This window comes from Cavia porcellus, unplaced genomic scaffold (assembly GCF_034190915.1).
Source record: "Cavia porcellus strain 051 isolate PalLab524CR breed Dunkin Hartley unplaced genomic scaffold, mCavPor4.1 scaffold_29, whole genome shotgun sequence".
In the NCBI taxonomy this organism is placed as follows: Eukaryota; Metazoa; Chordata; class Mammalia; order Rodentia; family Caviidae; genus Cavia; species Cavia porcellus.
The window spans coordinates 7,391,689-7,397,688 of NW_026947512.1; the positions used below are offsets into that span (position 1 = coordinate 7,391,689).

General features: G+C 43.8%; 1 protein-coding gene across 2 annotated transcripts in view; it reads right to left on the reverse strand.

Annotated features, from left to right (window-relative positions):
* The window catches only part of Fam20b (FAM20B glycosaminoglycan xylosylkinase), a 43,344-nt gene extending 37,583 nt beyond the window's left edge, over positions 1-5,761 (reverse strand). The window contains exons 1-2 of one of the 2 annotated variants that reach the window (XM_063240087.1): positions 5,604-5,742; positions 2,898-3,397 (exon numbers count right to left, since the gene is read on the reverse strand). The gene's annotated coding sequence lies outside the window, so the exon portion shown is untranslated. Of the gene's footprint in view, positions 1-2,897; positions 3,398-5,603 lie in introns of both variants that reach the window. The other variant, XM_063240086.1, reaches the window with a different exon arrangement.
* Between the last annotated feature and the right edge of the window lie 239 nt (positions 5,762-6,000).

A 6,000-nucleotide genomic window follows, 5' to 3' on the forward strand; every position in this document is an offset into this window, starting at 1 on the left:
CACCAACAATTCCACTCAGAAAGGGTGGAGTCTAATCTTCCTCCTCAGTTTGGGCTGCCTTTGTAACGTGCTGTGAACAACAGAATGCTGTGCAAGTGACTATGAGTCAGCTCTGGGCCTCCTCCTGGAAACACCTGGTGGATTCCACCTTTACTCTTTTGGGGTCCAGTCACCATATAAAGTTGCTTGGGGTCAGGGATATAGCTCAGTGGCACAGCGCCTACCTGGCAAGCCTGAAGTCCTGAGTTCCATTCCCAGTAAAAAACACAAACAAACAAACAAAAAAACAGATAAAGTTGCCTGGGATACATTACCAAAGCCCTTTGCTATTCTGGCCACCAGGCTGAAGAGCCAGACAAGGAACTGAAGCTATAAAGTGAGTTTCCAAGGGAAAGAGGCACGTACAGGACCCTAGCTTGTAGGCAGGAACCAACCAGCTGAAACCAGCTGACCTACATAAGAAAGAACTGTTGTAAGCTATTGTATTTTGGGGTAGTTGTATCACACTAGCATATCTATTCTATCAACTCTTATGAGATATTAAATTTATGAAGGGAAAGGATATAGGAAAATAAATTCTGTGATCAAAAATTCTTAGCCAGGCAATGTGGTACATGCCTGAAATACCACCAGTCAGGAGACTGAGACAGAAGGGTCACAAGTTTGAGGCCAGGGTGGGCTACAAAGCAAGTTGAAGAGCAGCCTATACTACATACTGAGACCAACTCGCCAGACAAAAACCTCTAGATATAAACAATAAGTTAACTATTAAATATAAAAAAGATTAGATTGACAAATTGTTAGGTCATATTTGTAAGTTATTATTGACTTCTATGAATATACTCAATACAAACCTTATCTCCCAGTTATTTTTCTGCCATCACTACAGACATATAGGAAGGTAAATAACCCTAGAGACTTCTACTCTAATTTACTTGTGTACTTTAGACCCTTATATAGACCCACGAAAAGCAATCAAGGCAAATCTCACACATTCATACATATATCCAGTTTATAATGGCTAAACCTTATGCAGTACTTCAGCCAAAGCAAAAAAAAAAAGCCAAAAATCACAACCCTTTAGTAAAAAATAAAGACAATGCCTTTCACAAGTCTTTAATTTACAAAAACAGCTGTGTGTTTTAAAAACGACAATTTTACATTTCCTAAAGCTTGTAAAATAAGCCTTCAGAGTACCTTAAATTTTTTTTTTTTTTATTGGTACCGGGGATCAAACTCATGACCGCCTGCTTGCAAGGCAGGTGATTATGCCGCTGAGCTAAATCCCCAGCCCCTAGTACCTTAAATTTGCAAGCACAGAATTCCCAGTCTCAGATGGCCTGAGTTTTAGATTTGCCTTACTGTTTTCACTTCCATTTAAAATAATAACCTATAAACCAAGAATCCTTTATGTGAACTTCTCTAACAGTTCCCCATGAAGGAACTAAAATGATAAGCATGACTCAATGCAGCATTAAATTAGTCCCCCTCCTTGGGTGTGAGAGCAAAAACAACATAGGCAAAAACCAAAACCAAAACAAACCCAAATGGTTCCTTCTTTGGAAAAAACCTGCAAACTGCCCCATTTAAGCCTTAATTCATAAAAACCCGCTAATCTTCCTTGAAAAAAAATGTTTCCACATTGCTTGGAAGATGTTATAAACACCAAGATAGGTGGTGTTCAGTAATCTTAGTTACACACTTGGTGGAACTAAGAATTTATACAGTACTTTAATGAGCTGAGTATAATGAAGCTTCCTACTCTAGGTATTTCACTTCTCAGCTGTCCGTACATAAGCACTTTTATGGGCTATATTACAGAAAACAATTCCTATAGTGTGGGAATATGAAATTTCAAATATTTTCCTCCAGCTTTCGAAAGCTTTCCATCTTAAGTGTTCAATTCACAATTCAATTCAGATCTTAGGAATGTACTCAAATTTTGTGCAACAATACCATCTTTAAACTTTTCTTCTGTTGTGCTTTTTTTTGAAATACAGGCTATCACTATGTTGCCAGGTTTGCCTTGAACTCCTAGACTCAGGCGACACTTTTTTTTGATACCAGAGATCAAACTCACGACCTCGTGCTTGCCAGGCAAGGCTTATGCTGCTAAGCTAAATCCAGGGCCAACACTCTTGTCTTGGATTACAGAGGTACCACCATGCCAACGTAGATCTCAATTTTTAACTTTATGTTCCAGTATGCCAGGCTGACTGCCCACACAAAAATCTCTTTCAGAAACAGTACAACTGCAAAACAGGCCTGTGCTGATAAGATGGCAGGGTAGCTCAGGCATTATCACTTTGTGATCACATGGACACACACACTGATATGCTTCAAGTATCACCTGACAATGCTTTCTGAGAGAAGAATCAACACTTGAACTCCCATTTTCTTTTTTTTCTACAGGATGAATTATACAAACATAAATGTACCTATATGGAGTACAAATTCACTATGTAAGTCAAGGATAAGAAACAAAAAATGAACAAAAAAGGCCTCTGGGTTGCTGATATAGAGGCTACAAAGTTCACTTATTAGTATTAATAGAATGGTTAGTGGAACCTAACTAAGCCAATGTCATTGTTTTACATTCGATTTCAGGAAGCAGAGTGATCTGAGTTTCTTCTACTCTATAGGAGATCAGAAGCTGTACAACTTTCCAATTCTTGAAAAACACCATTAAAGTTTGATTCAATAATTTAAAAATCCAAGAGGGCAAACGACCTGTATTTCTCAGTTATTCAAAGCCTTACTCAATTACTATCACCACTGGATAATAGTAATCATAACTTTGGATAATAAAGAAATGGTTAGCTATATTGTCTAAATAGTAAATAACTGATTTTAAGAACTTTTCCATAAGTGTAATAAAATAAGAATTTTGTACATACTTTATTTTCCATCATTGGATAAATGACGCATAGCTATACACATGCTGCAGGTCAACATTCAAGAGATGGAGTGATAGACTTTATTGCCTCATCAATCTTGGTTCTTGGTTCTGTTCTCTTTAAACTCGTAAGTTCATATTCCTTGATCTCTTCCTTTTATCAGGTACTCAAATTAGCACCCTCTCCTCTCAAGGGGTTGTTACCTTGTCACAAAGTACAGATCTTGAACACCCACCAAAGTTCACTAGTTTCTGCATAAGCCTCTGATCTCTATCTCTTGGATGACAGATGTACCCTCAAGATTTTCTAGGTCCAAATAGGCATTCTTCTTTTGTTTCTGTTAAGAAAAACCAATGAGAAGTGGTATCTTTGCATTACATTCTCTTCTAGGCAGCTTTAGCTGTCATGCTGACACTATAAGTTGGTCAAAAGTTGGTTTTAGTAGCAAAGTAAGGCCTTCTGTTCTTCATGACAGGCCCACAATTATGAATTCACCAGTCCTTGGAGATGACAGAGAGAGAGGAGCAAAGTGCAGAAAGAAAGAAAACACACCTTCAGTTTAAGGCACAAAAGAAAAGTTTATACTACTGATATGAATATTACCAACAGTTGAAACAGCACATTTTCAAAAGGAATCTGATAAAATTTGCTGGGCTTTTTATTTTCCTTTTATAAAAAGAGGCCTTTGGTCAGGGATTTAGCTCAGCAACGTGAGTACCTGTCTTTCACGCACACCATCATGAGTTCGATCCCCAGTACCAAAAAAAAAAAAAAAAAAAAAAAAGAAGACCAAACAATTTAATGTTTGCATTAGGATATTTCTGCTTTCCTCACTATTCTGCATCTATTGATCAACAACTAATTCCTACACAACTACTACGCACTTGCCACTATTAGATGTTCTTTGTAACAAAATGTATGATCTTAATGTGTTCCCAACCCAATCCACAAACCCTGGCACTCAGCTCCAAATTGACCTGACATCCAAGTTTAGAAGACTCTCTTGCCACACACCTATAATGCCAGCACTAGGAAGGCAGGAGGATCACCTCGAATTTGAGGCCAGCCTGAGTTACATAGTGAGGTCAAGGCCAGCCTGTATGTACTACAAAAGCAAAGTCCTGTCTCAAAAACAAAACAAAAAAATACCTCTCTCCTTTATACTGTTTGTAACTATGAGCACACAATACAAACAGCAGTCTCTGGCTTCTATTAGGAGATGGTAGCAACCACAAAGAGACAACCACTTTTGTTAGCTATTCTAAAAAGTTACCAATTTAAGAGCTGAAATTTCTGGTTTCAAGATTTGTATCACTGAAACAACAGTCACAAAAAGTGTAAGAAACTTAAGTCTGCTCTGAAATAAAATTTCACTTAGGAATTCAAGATTCAAAGACACAAACAGTACTAATAATTTTAAATTAGATTCTCACAGAATCTAAGCAAACCTTTAGTACCTGTATCTCAGTTTCTCAATGTTGTCAGGTTAACAGCTAATATATGTGGAAGAGCTCTAAATCTTAGCTTAAAAGTCCTGTGTGAACTCAAGCAGAGTTTGTAATACAGAAGCACCCTGTGAGCACCAGCCCAATTAAAAAAAAAAAACCACTAGGAAATTTATATGTGACTTTACAATGATTACAGGCATGATTGATAAACAGCAAATTTAACGTTATCCAATTACAGATCTATAAAGTCTTTAACTACTAGATCCTACAATTTTACTTCCTTTCAGGTAGAATTGAAACTTCTAGAGGGAAACTGGTAGAGTGGGAGACGATACTGGCCCTAGGTCCTATACTGGCCCTAGGTCCTATCGGCAGTATCAAGCATCTCTCTCTTTCCAAAATTTTCAATTCCTTATCCATCCCGATGTTGATATGGCTCGTGAAAGCCCTGTCCTTCTACTTTCCATCTACTTCTCTTCCTATTGAAGATTGACTGGTAACGTAAGGATGACTAAAACGACTTTTATTAGACCCCCACAATCAAGGACACAGCCTGACAATTGTTCAAGTTCATCATTAAGGGCAACGTTTCTGCTCGCTCTTAATCCCTGGGCTACCACACCCGGAAATAAAACCTCTAGAGCAACCCTCTTAGGACATCGCATCATTTCGTTAAGTTGTGCCCCACTAAGAGCGCCAGGTGCACGACCCCGAGAAGCCCGTGCTCCACGGGCAAGGTTGTCCGCGCCTCCTGCCTCGGGCCTGCAGGTCACAAGGGCTACTCGGCCACGAGGCGGGCCCAGTGGAGACCCCGCAAGCGCGCGCTTTCTGGGAGGCAGCCGCCGCGGGCGCTGGGCTGGACACCAGGGCGGCACCCGGGCCAGTCGCCCCTGGGGACTGCGCTCCGTGCCAGAGCTGGTCGCCGGAAGGAACCCCGGCCACCAGAGGCGGCCCCAGGTAAGGCCGCCCGCGCCTCCAGCGGCCCGGGGAAGTGTTAGCTGACGCCGCGTCCTTCGAGCCACCACCATCCGCAGGGGCATGCGCCCCGAGTCAGTCACAGCCGCGGTTTCCTCGCGGGACCCGAAGCTGCCGCCCCGCGACCACGCAGGACACCCGCGCCCGGCCCCTCTGGGAGGCGCCCCGCCTCCAGCGGCCCCCGCCGGGCGCGCGCCACTCTCCGCGCCCCGCCCGCCGGCGCTTTCCCGCCCGCCACACCGGGGCGGGGGTCGCGCACCCTCCCCGCCCCCATGCCGCTCACCTGTCCGGCCCTAGGCTAGCTCCATGACCGTCCGCGCGGTGCGGTGCGGCGCGGCCCTGGCCGCCCCCGCCGCCTCCGGGGAGGGGCAGCCCCACGCCGCTCTCACGGCCCCCAGCCGCCGCCACCACTGCGGTTCCCGCCCACCCCCGGCCCGGCCATTCCGCGGCTGCCTCTCCCCTAGTTGAGCCGGCCGTCCCAGACCCACCCACCCCCGCCTCCGCGGCACCCAACTGTTGGTACAGTCCAAACGGAACGCCTTCCCCACAGCCAATCCAAGGGCGTATTTCGCTAATCCCCGCCCCCGAGCGGCCTACCAGTGGGCGGGCCTTGCTGAACTGCTCTGGACTACCCTTTAACCGCTTCCCTCCCGGACTACCCGCGCTAACTCGATCCGCAA